A 19884-nucleotide genomic window follows, 5' to 3' on the forward strand; every position below is an offset into this window, starting at 1 on the left:
TTTGCAAATCTTATTTCTTTGTGGGTATTTTATACTCGTAGTAACTGTTTTATGTCATTGTGTGAAATTTACGGTCTCACTGAAAATAGGAAACATACTTGAAAGATATGAAATAAGAGAAACTTTTTCAGGAACTGAAAACCAAATACAGCCCAGGAATCCTAAATCTTACAGATTAAACAACAAAAGACATAGATTCATAGCATGACTAGGTCTCCTGCTATCTCTGCTCTAAATCTATAGATCTCTTTCCTGTCTACTTGATTATATTGTCTCTCTCTTTTTTGCTTCCAATTCATTGGAGTAGAGAAAAATTTAAAATCAACTTTGTGTTCAAACAAAAAAAAAAAAACCGGGATAATGTTACATCAGTACTACTATTTATATAAAAAACAACTGTCTCCTTGCTACTGCTGTGGTTGAAGAGCAGATCAAGTTACTAACAAGAATAGAAATTCATCAATGCCCTTAACTCAGTCAGAAACAAGTCACTGTCATCTATTTGTTTTCTTTCCCTTTTTTTTGTCATGGGACTTGAACTCTGGTCCTGGGTGTCATCCCTGAGCTCTTCAGCTCAAGGCTACCGCCCTACCCCTTGAGCCACAGCATCACATCTGCTTTTCTTGTGGTTAGTTGGAGATAAAAATCTCATGGACTTTAGTGCCCAGGCTGGCTTTGAACCTTGATCCTCAGATCTTTGCCTTCTGACTAGCTAGGAGTTCAAGAGTGAGGTACCATGCCTGGCAATCTATTTGTTTTCTATAGCACAAAAATCATATGGTAAAGTCTGTTGATGGTAGCTCACACCAATAATCATAGCTACTCAGGCGACAGAGATCTGAATATTTTGGTTGGAAGCCAGTTTAGGCTGACAAATTCCAAAAACTCTGATCTCCAATTAAGAAGCAAAAAAAATAAAGCAAAGGTAGAAGTGGAGATTTGGCTCAAATGGTAGAAAGCCAAGTTTGAGTGATAAAAGCTGAGGCCCTAAGTTTAAAACCCATTCCCTTCTTTTCTTCATGCACAATGTTGAAAAATAAAACCCTGCCCAGGCACAGGGTTACTGAGAAAATTATGATCACTTGTCAGGACTTTGCTGTCTTAGAGTCCAATTTCACTCAGAAAAATACTCAGATTGTACCACACATGCCATTAGCATTTTTTTCAAATATATGCATTAGGGTCAGGAGTGTGGTCCAGTAGTAGAATGCTTGTCTAGCCTTCTCCAAGCCCTGGGTTTGATTTCTTGGTACCACATAAAACAGAAAATGCTGGAAGCAGAGCTATACTTCAAGTGGTAGAGAGCTAATCTTGAGAAAACTCAAGGACAGTTCCCAGGCATGAGTTCAAGGCCCAGGACTGACAAAAAGTAAAATAATTCATATTAATATGTAATATAATATAATGTTATAATTATATGAATATAATTATATAATATACATGCATTAACATTAAAGTTAAAATGATGCAATTATACAGTCAAACAACTTGCATTTGAATGTAAATGTAAGAAGGGGCCAAGCATGAATGCCTCCATGACTATAAGATCCTGGCAGAGAGGATCTCCAGTTACCTAGAAATGAGATGACAATCACTACAGAAGGAAGGGCCCCAGTGAAATGCTCAGAATTCTAAGTTTACTTATTAGATGCACATTATATGAAATGTATCCAGAAAATATGACATTTGTATATGACATTATATATTTTTATTTCTCCCTTATCTATGAGACTGCTATATCTACAGATTTTATTCTCTAGATCTGACTAGTCTCACAAGCAACAGACTCAAGTTTGGAGGCAATTTGTTTCAGCAGATCTGAAAACATATTCTCTCAACTCTATCAAACTGTTCTTTACCTAACTTACTTGCTCAATCAATACCTTCCTTTCTTTGAAATTTCCAGTTTCTTTTGTTTCTCCCAATACACATAGGACAATTTCCTCCCTCCATATCCCTTATGCAATTCTCTCTGTTCACATTACTCCTGAAGTTGTAATTTGCAACTTCACGCTTTTGTATTCATTGTTTCCCAACAAGTCTTACAGATTTCAATTATTTGAATTTTCTACTTTCTTTAAAAGAAATCCAACTACTTCTCCTTCCTCCCTCACCCCAAAACTTTGACCTAGCTATATCACCAAAGTCCTAGGCCAGTGATAATTATGACCTAATCCTGTAGAACTAAATTACTTAAACTTTTACTGACATTCCTTGCATTTTGTGTTTACCATTTCGTTTTAAATCTCCAAATGGACCCATTCACTAGATAGTAAGCCTCTTTCATTTTCTGAAATCCAGGTGGAATCCTTCATTTCTTAAGGCAAGCTACACAAGCTTCCAGTGCCACAGGTCAGCCATCACTCATTCAGCCAAGGGAGGCCTGCATTCCCTCTCTGCTGGGAACCTTTGATGAACCTTGTCACTTCCACAACAATGACCTTTTCCATTACAGCTCTGTCCTAGTTATCTTCGATTAAAGTTATCCAGGGTTGCTGTTATTAACTATTTAACAATTTGCTCCCTATGCTTGCTGTTATCTCCTGTGTGCCTGTGAGGGGAAACACATAACTTCCCTGGCTTTTCTTGACTCACCAGGCCAGACTTCTACTTTGCACACAGAGTGGGATCCGGCAGTGACTGTGATCTGTATATGCACTCTTTTGTTCTTTGTCAAAACTGTACTTGGACATTATTAATTAAAAAGCAGTCTAAACATACACACAACAAGAAGAGGATTGCAAGGACCAAATAGGTATGTACATATGAAAGTACAAATTAATACCTACTGAAATAAATTCCAAGAAATGGAAGCAAGAGGTTTTCATATTGTGTTGATTTGGGTTTTCTTTTCTTTTCTTTTTCCTTTTCTTCTTTCCTTTATGTTCTACGTTCTTTGACTTTTATATATGTTTATCTGATTTGGGAGAGGAAGGGAAAGCACAGAAATGCAGGGACAAAGGCAGAACCACTCAGCAGCGAAACCCACTAGACACTTGACTAGAAATGAAGGAAGTCATGAGGGGATATGAAGGGGGGAGTGACACAGTTCAAAAGAAAATGTACTCATTCCCTGACTCATGTAACTATAATCCCTATATATAACACCTTTACAATAAAATAAAATATACATATATGTATATGTGTGTATATTTAAAAAGCCCACCAGCCTTAGACTTTTGGGAATGGTCCTGGAGTCAAATGAGAAAAGTCAAGTGTTTTCATCAAAGGGAATTGGAGATTTATAATAGAGTTTCAATGTGTGCTGTATGGTTTCAGAAGAGAATGACTCTTCATTGGATGATTGCACTAGCAAGGGCAATTCAATAATCCAGCTGCTGGAAATCATACTCTGTGCTCAGGAGAAAGCAGAAACTAAGATGGGAAAGAGATATAATTGATTAGAAAGCCACAACATACCCAAAAGTAAAATTTTGCTGCAAAATAACTTGAGAGAAATATGTTTGATCACGGTGTTATATGTTTGATCACGGTGTTATCACAAGTATAACTTCTGTCTTTTTGTCTTTTTGATGGCTACCTAAATTTTATTGAATATGTAGCTAACATGGTTTATCTTTCCAGCCAATGAGATGAAACTGGAATCCGTGTGTGTGTGTGTGTGTGTGTGTGTGTGTGTGTGTGTGTGTGTGTGTGTGTGTGTTGGTCCTACAGCTTGAACTCAGGACATTTGTGCTGTCCCTGAACTATTTCACTCAAGACTGGCACTCTACTATTTGAGCACACCTCCACTTCTTGACTTACTGGTGTTAATTGGTGTTAAGAGTCTCAAGGGCTTTCCTGCACGAGCTGGCTTTGAACTACGATCCTCTCATGATCCCCCTGAGTAACTAGGATTCCAGGTGTAAACCAACAGCACAGAACATAAATTTATTCTTAAAAGTGAACATTGAACTCAGGTGGTGTTATCATCTGAATGTTTATATTTCTGCAAAATGTATATGTTAAAATCTTCACCTTCAAAATGAGGGTCTTTGAAAAGTTACTGGGGCCTAGAGAGAGAGCCAACGAGAATGGACTCCAAAACGCAGTCTGAGAGCTAGGCACAATGGCTCACACCTGAAATTGCAGCCACACAGGAGGCTAAAATCTGAGGACTAAGATTCAAAGCCAGGCTATGCAGGAAAGTCCATAATAATCCTTATCTCCATTTAACTGTCAAAAACAACCATCACAAAAAGCCAAAAGTGTAGCTGTAGATCAAGAGGTAAAGCATTAGCCTTGAAAAAAAGAGCTCCGGGACAGTTCCCAATTTCTGAGCCCAAGCCCCATAATAGGCACCGAAAAAAAAAATTAAAATTAAAAAAGAAAAGTTAAAGAGCAAAGAAAAAGCCTATTTTACCTTGTGAAGACAGTCTATAAGCTTTATCTGCGGGCCAGGAAACAAGCCCTCACAAAATACTGAATGTGCTTGTGACTTAATCTGGCTTCTCAGATTCAATAATTGTAAGGAATAAATTTATATTGTCTAAAACTATTGAGTTCATGGGCTTCTGTAGAGAAGCCTACACAGATCCAAACAGATAGCAAGAATTCAGTATTTCATATATAAGTCCTTAGAAAACCCCCAGAAAAATTAATATTTAAAATGTGCCCTTTAATGTCCTATAGATAGATAACTAGCAAATAGTGATAGCTATCAAGTTTCTATCAGTAGAGATGCAAGAATATTTTATTTCTTTTTGGTACTATTATTAGCCTAATGTAATTCACAGTAAGTAGAAGTAGTAAAATAAATATCTGAGAGAAATTTTAATTATGAATACTGTAAATGAATATTGTAAATATTGAACACACCTCATCCCTGAGAATAGCCCTAAGAATTTCATTTCCAATTATTTCTTTATAAAATTCTCTTATTGATTTACAGGAAATATCTTTCAGGGAAACCTCTCTGAGTAGATGTAATACTCATTTGTATATTAAACTCTCTGATTCAAAATCATTATGTGTTTCAAACTGTATATATACAGTTCTTGAAGCAGAAATTCAAAATTATCAGTTGATATACATATAAATAAAGTAACTACAACTGCTCTGAGATATCTCTGATCCCCTTAATGCCGTCTATTTACCTACTTTTGAGCAAACAGTTTACGTACAAAAAAAAAAAACACTTTATTTGGCAAATAAAAATCCTGAGACCAACTAATAGATTTACTTTTTAAAATTCCTATAGGGTGATTTTTATGCTGTTATGGGTAATAAATGAAAATCTGCATTATAGTCCATAAAATTAATTTTCAGATCCAAATCAGAAAAGGATTTGAAAATGAGACTTAAGGTCTGGATGAAACAAAGGCATTCAGTTTCTTCTCCTTTGACACCTGTAATCCAGCTGATCAAAAGCTTATTAATTAGATGGCAGTTACTAGTCTGGATGTTAAATAAATGTAAATGCAAATCACTTGAACATCATGAAGTGGTCTCTTTTAAGAGAGCATATCCGAAACAGATCTACCCAAATTTCTGTTTAAGATGACATCCATCATCTTACACCATTACTTTTAGTATCCAGTCCTAATCACAAGAGTTGCAAGAAATATGAGCTAAAAGGGTCCAAAACAATCAGTGGCTATTGTACTGAGAAAGCCTGTGCAGCTGGAACAGTCATGTTTCTCACATCTGTAGAGCCTCATGACCATTCCAACATGTTCATGTTCTCAGCAACATAAGCTCAGCCCTAGGGATGAAAGACATTTCTATTTCTGCCATGCTGGCTTATGTAAGTACATAGTTGCCAACTTGGCACATTGATTATGTGCCATTGATTTTGTACCAGATGAAAAAGGCTTTGACTTGAAAATTCTTTACAAAATCATCAGAAGATAATCCCAAACTGATACATGAGAACACAGGCTAGCGAAGACATTTTATGTTGTTAATAAATCTCTTCTAGGCTTTTGCCAGGATTATATAAAATGCATCAGTAATAGCATCAGAATTTGATTTCTTCCCACCTACCCGAGAATGCCTGACAATCAATAAACATATAATGTTAACTTTAGATTTTCCTATATTTTGTGAATTGTAATCAAGGTAATCCTAATTCAGAAAAAAAGCTATGTGTGTATATCAAGTGAAGGGTTCTGCTCCTTCAGCAAACAGGATATATCCTCAGAAATCTCTTGATGTGGAACTTTGTGTTGGTATTGGCTTGCTGGCTTCTCACTAACATTTTGCACCAAAAAAATTATGAAAGTAGGAATGGTGCATTAGCTTCTTGTATTGAACAGTTAATTGTTGAAAAAAATATCTACCTCTTCAATGTTTTCAAATTAACATTAACTACTTATATAAAGTGACTTAATTTGTTTGTATTCCTTTATTTGTTTGCTTGTTTTTGGTCATGGGGCTCGAACTCAGGGCCTGTGCACAGTCCCTGAGGTCTTCTCCTTAAAGCCACAGTGCCACTTTTAGTTTTCTAGAGGTTAATTGAAGATAAGAGTCTCATGGACTTTCCTACTCTGTTGGCTTGAACCATAATCCTCAGATCTCAGCCTCTTGAGGAGCTTGGATTATAGCTATAAACCACTAGCTCCCAGCCTCAATATTCCCCTTTCTTAATCCCACGTTCTCTTCTTCTTTTCATTTCAAAAATCTTGACTGGTCTTGTTATATCGTGTTTAGACCCACACTAAATATCCTTTACAGTATGCAAATATTATGTGCTTTTTTTCCCCCTCTTTCCTCTCCTCTACTGATTTCTCCCCTTTTAGAATTCATGTACTAGCTAGGCATCGTGGCTCATGCCTGTATTCCTAGCTACTCAGGAAGCTGAGATCTGAGGATCATGGTTCAAAGCCAGCCCAGGCACTAAAGAACCTGAGACTCTTATCTCCAATTAATCACTAGAAAATGGAAAGTGGGGCTGTAGCTCCAGGGGTAGGGTGGTAGCCTTGAGGTGAAGAGCTCAGGGACAGCACCTAAGGCCAGAGTTCAAACTGCATGACTAACAAAAGAAATCAGATACTTGTCCAAAATTCAGCCTTTTCACAATGTACCAGAAAATTTCTTTAGCATTTGCCACATAAATAAATGGAAATATAAAGTTCCTTGTAAAGTATATTTCATCTTCTTTTTTTCTACCTAGGATAAACTTTTAATGATTAGCTAAATCTAGGAATAATTTGAGAGCATGTGTTTAAAAGTAAATATTTAACAACTAACAAAAATCAAAATATAAAAATCAATAATGGGAATAGTATAGTGTATATATTTACACTTTTATCAAAGGTATATAAGCTATGTGCTTAAAACAAAAATATTGTCTATGTAAATTCTATCTTAATAAAGCTGATTAAAATTAATAAACTTCACATATTTTATTTCCTAAATTACAGTAAATATGCAGACATATACATGAATCAAGAGTGAAATTGGAATTAGACTAGAATAGATCCAGAGAAAAATAAAAATAATAATTTTCCAAGTAAAAAATTGTACAGAGATAGCATAATTTATGGTAGGCACCTTATGCTAGTATAGAATGTGAGTTCACCTCAAACTTCTGAAGGACCTATTTTTCAGTAGTTAATAATTATAAGGTAGATTTGTGGTTTAGCTCATATTTATTCCTTTATTCAACAATTACTTAGCAAACTTTCCAAATCACTTTTGTTCCAGGCCAGTCTTATTGAAATGTTTTTGAAAAGTGATATTTCCTGAAAGATGAAATGAGAAGAGTATAAATGAGGATCTATATTGGATGTAGAGAAGGCTGGAGAGGAGGAACCAGTAAAGATGGGAAAAGAGGGTAAATAAGGTCAAAATATTTTAAGTACATATGGGAATGAGGGAGAGCAAAGGAGAGATACCGGTATACATACCACTGACATGTCAAAAATGAACCCTCTTGTACTATTAATCTATGTCAGTAAAAATGATAGGAAAATAAAGGATTTAGCTAGCTAATCCATAAAGGAAGTACTATTTTGTACCCTTATATTGGTAAAAACAGATTTGTAGCATCTATTTAGATAGGACCCTATAGGACCAACGTTTGCTTGCTGAAAGTCGAGGATTGCCAAGCCAATACTGAACTGCATCTCAAAAGATAGATCAGCAAAAACAAAGTTATATTGGCTTTTAAAATTACTTGCTACCTGTTTTTTCCTCAAAATTCTATCTTCCAGAGAATTCATCCTTCAATTGCCATTTCTATGTTGAAACTCCTTACGTTTGTTTTTCTAGTTTTTGTCCACATCTAAGCTACTTTAAGTCAAATTTTCTAGTGTCCATTTCTTTTCTTAATTTCATTTACTTCATTGTAAAGGCAATCTTCTCACTTAAACTCTAATATACCACTGCTTTGCTTAACATTTTTACACAGAGATACACAGAGATGTCTCTCAAAATCAAGAAATCAAATTTAGCATCCTTCCCTCACCGTTCTACTCATAATTTCAGTAGTGCAATTGTTTTACAACAAATACTATTAAGATAAAGATAAATACTTGTAAGATATTGGACTTTCTCAAGGCTAGAGCTCTACCACTTGAGCCTCAGCACCACTTCCGGCTTTTTTCTATGTATGTGGTACCGAGGAATCGAACCCGGGTCTTCATGCATGCTAGGCAAGCACTTTAACCACTAGGCCAAACTCCCGGCCCGGATATTTTTCCTTATCAGAATATAACATTCCAAAAATACATTTTCATTTATATCCAAGTTCTTAAGTTTTTATGTTCCAATCCAAAAGTAACTTCATGTAAAAGGAATTTAAACTGTACTTGCAAGTGATAATATTGTTTTTCCATTTTTTTTCTATACAGAGGCCTCTGTTATGAATATTGTGTTCTATGTCATCTAAGTAATCACTGATTCTAATGAGAACATATAATTCTGCTTAGATTAATCCTGCCAGATAGAATTTATAATTCCCATCTTACAGATGGCATAGTAAGACCTGGAGCAACATCTTGTTTACGTCTAAATCACAGTATGGAATTTCAATTTAATTCTACTCTGATTTATAATTTCAAGAAACTTCCATATCATATGTTTGTTCCTAATATATCATTTTTAAACTTTATCCTTCTGAATAAATGTAGAAGCATATAACTAGTTAATGGTTGTTTAATTGTTGCGAGTCTTGCGAAGTAATAACTATTCTATCTGACCATGAGTAAGGTAGCATTAACCAGCTTGCAAGACCAATAAAATAATTGTGCTTATGTAAGTGCACTGTCTATTATTTATAGTCACAATTAAAACCCAGTGAATCATATATAATGTGCAAAGTAATAAAATCTGAAATCAAATGACAGGCTGCCAAATGTCAACATGTGAAAAGTATATAAAACATAATATAAGAGAGGGCATTAAAAGACATCATTGATTAGTTTTAAATTGTGTGCAAGTCTTCTCATGTAAAACCATTAGTCAATGTCATTATTGTAGCAAACCATCAAGCTTCTGAAAGCACTGAAGGTCATTCAATAATACTTCCTCTTCTTTCTTTCAATAGAGCTTGGATAAAAGAAAACATCGTCTCAACATTTCAAAAGCTTTCCTAATAAGAGAATGATCCTATGAAAAGAAATGTGATTTTCTTTTCATTTGTTCCAAGGAAGACATCTAGGTTGAGTAGTTGCCTAATAGCCATAGGGAAAGGATCAGACTAAAACCCAGATTCCTGGTGAGCCCCTCAAAGACTGTTAGGCTCTGGAGCCTTCTGGACACGTTGAGTCCCTGAAAGGGACACTGTGTATTGTCCTCGCTGACTGCCAGCCTGGGGAGCTTATTCTGACCATTGCCAACCTTCGTGGAGAGCTCCACTTCTTCATTTCGGTGCTCCAGGAAGCCACATACATATGGAGGTCGGTTCCTTACTTACTCCAGATCCCAGAGGTGGGGTTCAGATTCTTCTCTAGGTCCCAGGTATCTGCCAGGGCTTTCTCCACTCATCTTTAGGACACGCTGGGTGCATAGCCTCACATGTTGGGCCTCATTGCACAGCCTCCTCATAGAAGTGGTTTGCGCCCTCCGGATTGGATGTGTCACCTTGGTCACGATAGCCCAGAGAGAAGGAGGTGTAGGAAGCCCAGGAGGGGAAGAGTAGCCTCCATCTTGGTGGATTAATTCTGTGCATAACTGAAGTCTTGGTTATTTGTCCTGGGTGGCAAGGATATATGTGAGAAGACTGAGAGTATGTAATTGGAAAGGAGATTCGAGAGCACCTGGTGTTGGAAAAGAGAGAAGGTCAGGTGCCCCGGACCTCTAGATGTGCTGTTAACCAACGTTTTAATATTATGTTATTGATAGTTGAGGAATTCATGTACACATTACACCTACTGAAAAGTGAAATTACACTAGGTAATCAACTACCTCTGAAAATAACTGATCTTTTCATTGTTTACAGAATCAATGAAGACTGATCACACTACACTTACTGAAAACTATATTTTTCTTATTTTTATTATTAATTTTGAAATCTAAGAATCTAAACTAACTTGACTCTGACCTTATTATAAGCAGTGTTATACTCTATAGAAAGGAAATGTTTTAATTCCCTGTACTAAAAGAAAAGCAAATATTTTAAAATATTTGAATTTCACAATTCAAATATTTATTACCTGTGTTAGCAATAAAATTAAATATGTTGAGAAACAAATGAGTATGTTCTATAATTCTTGATATGCTAGGTTCCAGTGAGGTATTTTATAGTCATCCATTTTGATAAAATATCATGCAAAAGAACTGAATTTATATAATAAATTACTTCTCAATAAGTAAAAATGGAACATGAAATGCTAGCTTATTAGCAATACAAATGTAACCATGATAAGACTATCAATGTACAGTAAGAATTTTCTCCCACATACAATTACCCATTTTATCACAATTGTATTTGATGAAAATATTAGAACAGAAGTTCACTGTTATACTTAGGCTCTTTTAAATGAAATGAAAAGTTTAAACATGAACTCTTATGCTTCTATTCAACTCATACTTATAGAGAATGTTATTTGCAATATGTAGAAAGCCGGTAAACATGCCTACCTAGGAATAAACAAGAGTCCACAAAAACAAATAAGAATACTTAAAAAATATTTTCATGTGAAAGTGTATGTCTAGAGAATCATGACAATACATTCCATCAAGTATAAGGTAAAAAATGAGTTTCCAGTGAAACAGAGGAAAAGTGTGGGATTTCACGCTTTTAGCCTTTCTTTGAAAACAACTTGCTATGTGATTTATTATTCTAAACCCAAAACTTTAAAAAATCCCTAATTAAACCCACACATGTGAACTGAGCAGTGGTTCTGTAGTTACTGGCAGAGAACAAAGTGCAAGATCCATAGTTATTGAAGGAACCAAAGCTGTTTGTCTCCAACACTCTCTGCAGCAATTGCTAACAACTTTGCAGTTGTTATTTTCAATAAAAGGAGCACTGTCATTACATAAAATATGCACCAAAAGGTTTCTCAGCACTATCTCAATTACCTGGGCAAAGTCCTAAAGTTCACCAAGTCACACTTCCTTATCAGACAGCACTATCTTCCTACCTTTTGAAAATGTGCATGTACCCTGCACGTGGCAGGAGAGATGTGCTTCTCCTGAGGCTGGATGCAGGAAGTGGAAGATGAGAGAGATTAGACATGTTGAAAGGGAACAAGCAGTTCTGGATTAAAACTGGGTGAACACCCCAAGTGGCATTGTGCATGCCTGGTGTTCCTACAACCTGAGTGCAGTAAAGACTTTCCCATCTTCAGCAGTATTAATAGTGTGTATGTAGAGAAGCACTTGGAATTTCTACATACCAGCTACAATGTTTACTTTTAATACTTACTCTTCCTAAGGAGAAGATGACTGGGAATATATAATTACAATACTATGTCATTCCCCCATCCCCCTTCTTTGTGGTGCTGAGTTTTGAACTCAGAGACTCCTGCTCACTAAGCAGCTGCTCTACCACTTGAGTGTCTACAGGATATCCTGTAAATTTTATTTACTATTTTGTTATGATTACATATTATACATATTATCTATTTCTTGCTTACATGTGATTACTCATCTTTTTTTGCTTACCCTCAATCATTATTAAATTTTTATGTCCTTTGCATTCAAATGAGTACATACTTAACCATGATCTGCTGCATGACTAAATTTGATCCAGTCGATCTATTAACTGTTTCTAAGTCAAGGTTTGGGATATATTATTAAGACTTCCTTTTATTTCATCAATATGGATAATAAATGGCAGAAAAATTTTAAATGTCTTTGTAAATGCTGTTACAATCAAAGTGCAATTCAAAATATTCAAAAGGCTAGCAAGTCAAATATTTGAGAAAAGAAAAGAACATGAGAAAAATAGGATTCTTTCCGATAAACTTAGTAAGCTTATAATTTTACTTAATCACACTGAACAGTTAATAGACTAAAAATATTTACATGAAGGTGAAACCATAGAAACCTTCTATTTACAGCTGCAGCTGTTTGGGAGGCATACATTGAGAGGGTCATGATTTAAAGCTAGCCTGGCAAAATGGTTAGTTAAATCCCATTTCAAGCAATAACTGATGGTGGTACAAAGGCCTCTTCTTCCAGAAGAAGAAGTGTGTATGGGGGGGGGGGACCTTTACTGGACCTGGGGTTTGAACACAGGGCTATCCTTGAACTTATTTTTTCTCAAGGCTAGCACTCTCTCACTTGAGCCACAACTCAAATTCTAACTGTTCTGGGAGTTCACTTGAGATGAGAATCTCATGGACTTTCCTTCATAGGCTGGTTTCCATCCTGAGACCTTAGACTTTAGCCTCCTGAATAGGTAGGATTACAGGAGGGAGCCACTGATACTAGTGCCAGCTAGTCTCCAAGCACAAATACAGGAAAGGTGGATCCAGCCACCTGAGCATAAACTAGAGTGTATTTCCAAAATAACTGAATCATAATGACCAGGGACATGGCTCATGTGGTGAGGCGACCGCTTGCAAGGGTAGAGCCCAAGCTCTTACCCTAGTAGCACCAAACAGAAAAGAAACTATAAAAGTATTACATGTAAATATCAACAAAACATCTTATTCCAGTTGGACCATTACTCAAATGACAGAACACCTGCCTACAAAATATGAGGATATGAGTTAAACCTCCAAAACAAATATATACATATATACATACACACATATACATACATAGATATACACACATGTGCAAACATATACAAGCAAAAGGAGAAAAAAGATAAATCTAATCCATTAAATAATAGATGATTTCTTGAATCCTAATATTCTAAGTAAAAACAATATTAAACAATCTAAGAAAGCTTTCTGAGATATATCAAACACTATATATAATTCCTGGGATGAATATAAATTTCCTTTTACAAATCAATATGCCATTCAATTGTTTAATCAGTAACAAATCGCATCACCAAAGAAAGCAGATCTTCCAAAATAGATATACTCATCATAAGAAACACACAAGCTAAAAATGCAAGCTCACTTTCAATAAAATCACTGAATTACATTGTGATAAAAACTGTATATAAAGAAAATTTTCTTTCTCAGCTGAACTCCAAAGACTCACACTTATTCTTTCTTCATTTATTTATTTATTGTAAAGGTAAAGAACAGGGGGTTACAACTACAAAAGGTAATGAGTGCATTTCTTTTCTTTCATTTATTTTTTATTATTGAGGAAATGTATAGAGGGCTTACAGTTACATTCACCAGATAGTAGGTGCATTACTTTTCACACATTAATACCCTTCTTATGTTTTTGTCCCCATTTTCTTCCCCACCCCCTCTCTAGTACATTTCTTTTTTCCTTATATTTTTATTGTAATTAATAGAAGGGTTACATTATATTCATCAGATAGAAGGTGCATTACTTCACAAATATTGATACCCTTTCTCATGTCATGGTCTCCATTTCCCTCCCCCCTTCCCTCATTCATCTTGTTTTCCCCCTTTCCCTCCCTCCTTCATTTTTCTCCCACTGCAAGTTGTACAGTTCATTTCCAAAACAGTGTCTAGTGAGTTCCATTAGTTCATGCTTCGTCCTGCTATTTCTAGCTTCTAGGAGGTACGCTTCTGGTGGAACTTGGTCCAGTGCTAGCCTGTACAGAAAATCTGTGGGATTGAATCCCAGAATTACTTAGCAAATCCAGGCTGCAGGTGTGTCTCAAGTGGTAGAGTGCCAGCTGAGCAATGAATGCCAAACATTGCCTTGAATTTAAACTCTGTTGCTATCAACAAAATTCTAGTGAAAATCTTGTTAGTGGTGATTTTGGCACATCTATTGAAATTTTAAAGGTATCTATATTTTGAATCAGAAATTCCATCTTTGGAATTTCTTTCTATAAATATAATGACACATATGGGTGGAGAATAGTCAATGCTTTCAGGATATATTGCAAAAAATGGGAAAATGTTAAACTTCATCATTTATTAACTAGTTATGATGCATATAGGTAAAAGAATGTATAGCAATGAAATCCCCAAGAGAAGGAAAGCTAAGAGCCAACAATTTGCATTGTATATATTTTGTATAAATAAATATACATGCATGTACTTTGAAATGGACAGAATTCCATGGAAAGATACAGATAATAGAAGTTGCCTCTGAGAAAAGCATTAGATATCCATGCCATTTGAAGGTAGATAAGGTAAATGTATTACCAACTTGTGCCCACACCCACAGTAACAACTGCGTAAGTGCAGATTTGAATGACTGCATAACAAACGTTATTTGGAAACTGAAAGTTACATGTGGAGATTTTTTCTCTAATCATTATTCAATCAACACATAGAATAAAATTTTACATAGCAACAACATTAAATTTTACACATAATGTGCTTAATGTATATGGAAGGATAAGTATTGTTCATGCACAAACATTACATTTTCTGTAAGACTTGAGCACTGAAGATTTTTGTACAGAGATCCTGGAACTTACCTTTCATAGATGATAAGGTCAAGGACATATATTCTATCCTTGTGAATTTACAGTGTGGAAACATATGAACAGCATACTACTATGCTAAACTCTCAGAGGAATTCAACCGAATTAAGTGTTCAAGGAAGAGACAGAAGCAGAATGAGATTTTCTGTTCAAGGACCTGCACTGGCACTGCAGGCACTGCACGATCAAGTAAACAGGCATGTGTACTCTAGCCATTCTTGGTCTCAGTTTACTGGGTGTTATAATACGTCTTCTATTAAGCCTTGGGTTTACAGATTGAATTCTTATTCTTTTATCCTTAGCCATATATTTCTAGCAAAAGACTAAATCCATCTGTGCTTTGTATTTTGTAATTTAAATATCTGTTAGTGCTGCCAGCAAAAAATGAGGTTCAAAACTGTTACATCATTTGGTCAGAATTGTACATATTTTTATGGATAATAATATCTGCCAATAAAATTTAGATGACCTTTTCACTAGTGCATAGAGTGCATTCTCAAGCAAAATATCCCTGATGACAGTATCAAGAGATAAGTACACATATAAATTTTCTTATATTGTTCTTAACATGAACTTTGTAGTTGTATTTTCAATATGCTGACTTCAAACTCTCATATTAACCTTTGATGTTCTTAAAGTCATGGATGCAGAGACATTTTATCCTCAGTTTTATCACTCCATTTACAAATTAGTATTTAGCAAACTACTTAGAAGATAAAAATAAGTAGAATTTTGCTTCACTCTGGAATTCTAGGGTGGAGGGAGAAAATTAGAGGTGAGTTTAAAAATATAAATAAAGTAGGACCAGGAGTGTAGCCTACTGTAGAGGGCTTGCCTACCATTCACTAAGCCCTGGGTTTGATTCTCAGGTACTATGTATACAAAAAAGCCATATGTTCCATGAACCAGTAACAATGTTTAAGAAGTAATATAACTGTATGAATGTAACTGTAAACCCTCTATACATCACCCTGACAGTACAATAAAATTGAAAATAAAAAGCCATATGTGGTGCTGTGGCTCAAGTGGTAGAGCACTAGTTAGTCTTCAGAAAGTCCAAGGACAGTTCCCAGGTCCTGACTTTAAGCCCTGGGACTGGCAAAAAAAATAGATGAATAAATAGTAAGTACTGATTGCTATATTTGATAATGAAGGTATATTACTTCTGGTAAAAAGTCGGTGGTCCTTTTAATGTATTTTCATTTCAACTTGTTTTGTACTATTTTAAATAATTTTAATGTTGGTTTTCTCCTAATTAAACAGTACTACTAATACTGTATAATAAACTAATAAGCATAATCTTTCAGAATGATTCTAATGGAGAATACCAGCAATTCATAATCTCATTGGTTAAGAAATGTACAATAATTTATGCATACAATTTTTCATACACTTCTATTTAGCAGATCAATATACAACAAGACAACTGATACTAAACTAGAATTCAAGTTCACCAAATAATTGAATTCTTTGGGGGAAGCTATAGAACTTTATATGCATTCGTGAAATGACATTGGGAAAGCTGCGGTTCAGGCTCAGCATAGGGTTCTAGATTATCAGGAGACTGAGATCTGCATCTCAAGCAGATAGTCCTTGAGCTTCTTTCTCCAATTAAGCAGGAGCAGCAACAACTAAAAAGCTAGACTGGGAGGTTTGCTCAAGTGATTGAGTAACACTATGGCAGGAGAAAGTAGAGTAAAGGCACAGAGACCTGAGTTCAAATCCTTGTACCAGAACATGAAAATAAAATAGGAAGGAAAAACAAAAAGGAAAGAGAAGGGAAGGGAAGGAAAGGCAAGGCATTAGTGAAACTTGAGAAAGGGGGAAGGGAGAGGTTAGAGAGTAAGAGGATGGGTTCAATCAAGGTATGCATAGAAATGCCACAGTGAAACTCTCTTCTATTACTAATATATGGCAAAAAATACAAAATAATCCTTTAAAAATATTTTTCTTACCATTACAATGGCAAATTATTAGGCCTAGTGGTAGAATGCTTGCTAAGCATGCATAAAGACCAGGGTTCAATTCCACTGTACCATATACATAGAAAAAAAGCTGTGGCTCAAGTGGCAGACCACTAGCCTTGAGGAAAAAAAGTCCAAGAACAATGCTCAGACCCTGAGTTCAAGCACCAGGACTGGGAAAAAAACTCATTAATATCAAATACATACAAATATATACTTTAGTATCATTATTACAGATTAGAACCCTAATCTAATAATTTATTACTAGGAATTCTTTATCTTTCAAACAGTTGGCCAGAGATGTTGAACATTTCTTCATATGTCTATTAACCATTCTTTTTCTTCTTCTGAGAGGTGTCTCTTTAAATCAATAGCCCACTAATTAATGGGATTGTGTTTCTTTGAGGATTTGTTTCTGAGGGGTTTAATTTTTTGAACTCTACATATATTTTAGATCTGAGGCCTTTGTTAGATGCATAGCTAGTAAAGATCTTCTCTTATTCTATGGGCTTTCTTTTTATCTTTTTACTATGTCCTTTGCCATGCAGAAACTCTCCGGTTCAATGCAATGTCATCTATCTAGTCTTTCTTTGATTGTGATTCTGGATCTTTGTTTACGAAATCTCAACCTGAGTCAAGGTGCCTTGGGGTTTCCACTAACCATTCCTGTAATATTTTCATGATATCTGGCTTTACATTTTGTCTTAGATCCATTTAGTACCGATTCTAGTGTAGGGTGATATACTAGGATCTAACTTCAGGTTTCAGCATGTGAATACTCAATTCTGTCAGCCTCATTTGTCCCACCTCACCCCAGTTAGAATGATCATTAGCAAGAAAACTAACAATAACAGATTCTGGCAGGGGTGTGGCCAAAAGGGAATGCACTGTTGGTGGGAATGTAAACTTGTCCAACCACTCTGGAAAGCAGTATGGAGGTTCCTCAAAAGACTAAACATAGACCTTCCTATGATCCAATAATCCCAACTCCTGGGCATTTACCCAAATAACCACAAACAAGGCCACACTAAAGCCACCAGCACAACCATGTTCATTGCAGCATTATGTACCATAGCTAAGGAATCAAGCCAGATGGCCTTCAGTGGATGAATGCATCAAAAAACTTAGTTCATACATATAATGGAATTCTGTTTCCATCAGAAAGAATGGCATTGTCTCATTCATACGGAAATGGAAAGACTAAAAAAAATATATTAAACAAAGTATGCCAGACCCAAAGAAATATAGGCTTCATGGCTTCCTTCATTTGTAATAACAAGAATGTTTTTATAAATCTAAAAGTAAGTCCAATGGATAGTAAAAAAACAGATGTGTGCACTTGGACATAATTAATTAAGCAGCACTCCAAACATTCACACGGTGAGAACAAAGGAGGATATTCCTAAGAGAAGATCACAAGGGCTCATTAGCTACCATTAGCTACATATATATGACCATGTAAAATGATAATGTTTCCAAGACACATTTGTGGCTCTTGACTCCCTCGCCTTTTTCTTTGGTTTATTCCTTTTGGATGCTGCTTTTTTTATTTCCATAGCCTTCATCTTGTATATAAGTTTATCTGATGAGGGAAGGGGAAGCACTGAAATGGTGGGATGGAGAGAGTGAACCAATTCAGTAGTGATATTCACTAGAAACTATGCTGGCGAGGGGTAGGCTCAGGATAGGAAAACTAGAAGAAAATGAAGGAAGGGTGATACCATTCATAGCAAATGTACTTAACTGACTTATGTTACTATAATTGCACTGTACATAACTATTACAATAAAATATAAATAAAAATACTGTGAAAAGAGTGTGATTTTTAAAACTTAATAGCCATTGGAGAAAATGGAGAATGGGTGAGATTGCTCAAGGTGCATTGTAAATATAAACTGACTTGTTGAATTGAAACCAATTTGTACAACTAATTAAAAATAATAAAAAATGAATAATAACTTTTGTTAAAAAATCTTTACAGGAAATGGTAAAACAAAAATATGCAATTAAATTGATGGCAAATGTACTCATTAAAATTGTAAAAATAAGATACAATTGGGGGTGAATTTAAGCACTGAATATGTCCTTGCTTAGATAATGCCATGTGTTAAATTTCATGGTCTTCTTTAGAATACTTATTAAATTTTAATTTTTTCATCTCAGATAATGACTTTAAACCGCAAGCTTATTCCTCTTATTTTTAATAAATAAATGAAAATTTAATCTGCATATTGAGGGTAGGGAGAAGTTTTGGGGCTTTTATGCTCAAGATTAGCATTCTACTACTTGAGCCAGAGTTCCACTTCTACCTTATTTGCTGGTTAATCCGAGGCAAGAGTCTCACAGATTTTCTAGTCCTGACTACCTTCAAACCACATCCTCAGATCGTAGCTTCTTGAGTAGCTATGGACATAGCCATGAGCCACCAATGCCTGGCAAGTCAGCATTTCTTATTTCCATGTTATTAATACCTCGTTTAATTCCCAGAAAACAAATCTACATCAACAATTGTAGCTTAGGTACATCTATGTGTGTGACTATGTAGAAAGCATAGATAAATAGATAGATAGATAGATAGATAGATAGATAGATAGATGCAAGTAACAATGCTATAGTATTTTTTTCCAGTTCTTGCCCTTGAACTCAGTACCTGAACACTGTCCTTGAGCTTTGTGAAGGCTACTGCTCTACCACTTGAGCCACAGCATCACTTCTGGCTTTTTCTGTGTATGTAGTTCTGAGGAATCAAACTCTGGTCTTCATGCATATTAGGCAAGAACTCTACCTTAAGGCCAAACTCCCTGTCCACAGTGCTATAGTTTTTATGTGTGGATATATAAAAGGCTACTGGAGAAATTTGCCTGCCAAAACAGGACTAGGGATTAACAAATGAATATTTGTATCTCAAATCCCAGAGTTTACCTAGGCTATTTGCTAATAATGGCCATAAACAAAATTTCCAGGAGAATGATACCTGCAATTGACGCAATG

This window comes from Megascapheus bottae, chromosome 1 (assembly GCF_031878675.1).
Source record: "Megascapheus bottae isolate mThoBot1 chromosome 1, mThoBot2.hap1, whole genome shotgun sequence".
In the NCBI taxonomy this organism is placed as follows: domain Eukaryota; kingdom Metazoa; phylum Chordata; class Mammalia; order Rodentia; family Geomyidae; genus Megascapheus; species Megascapheus bottae.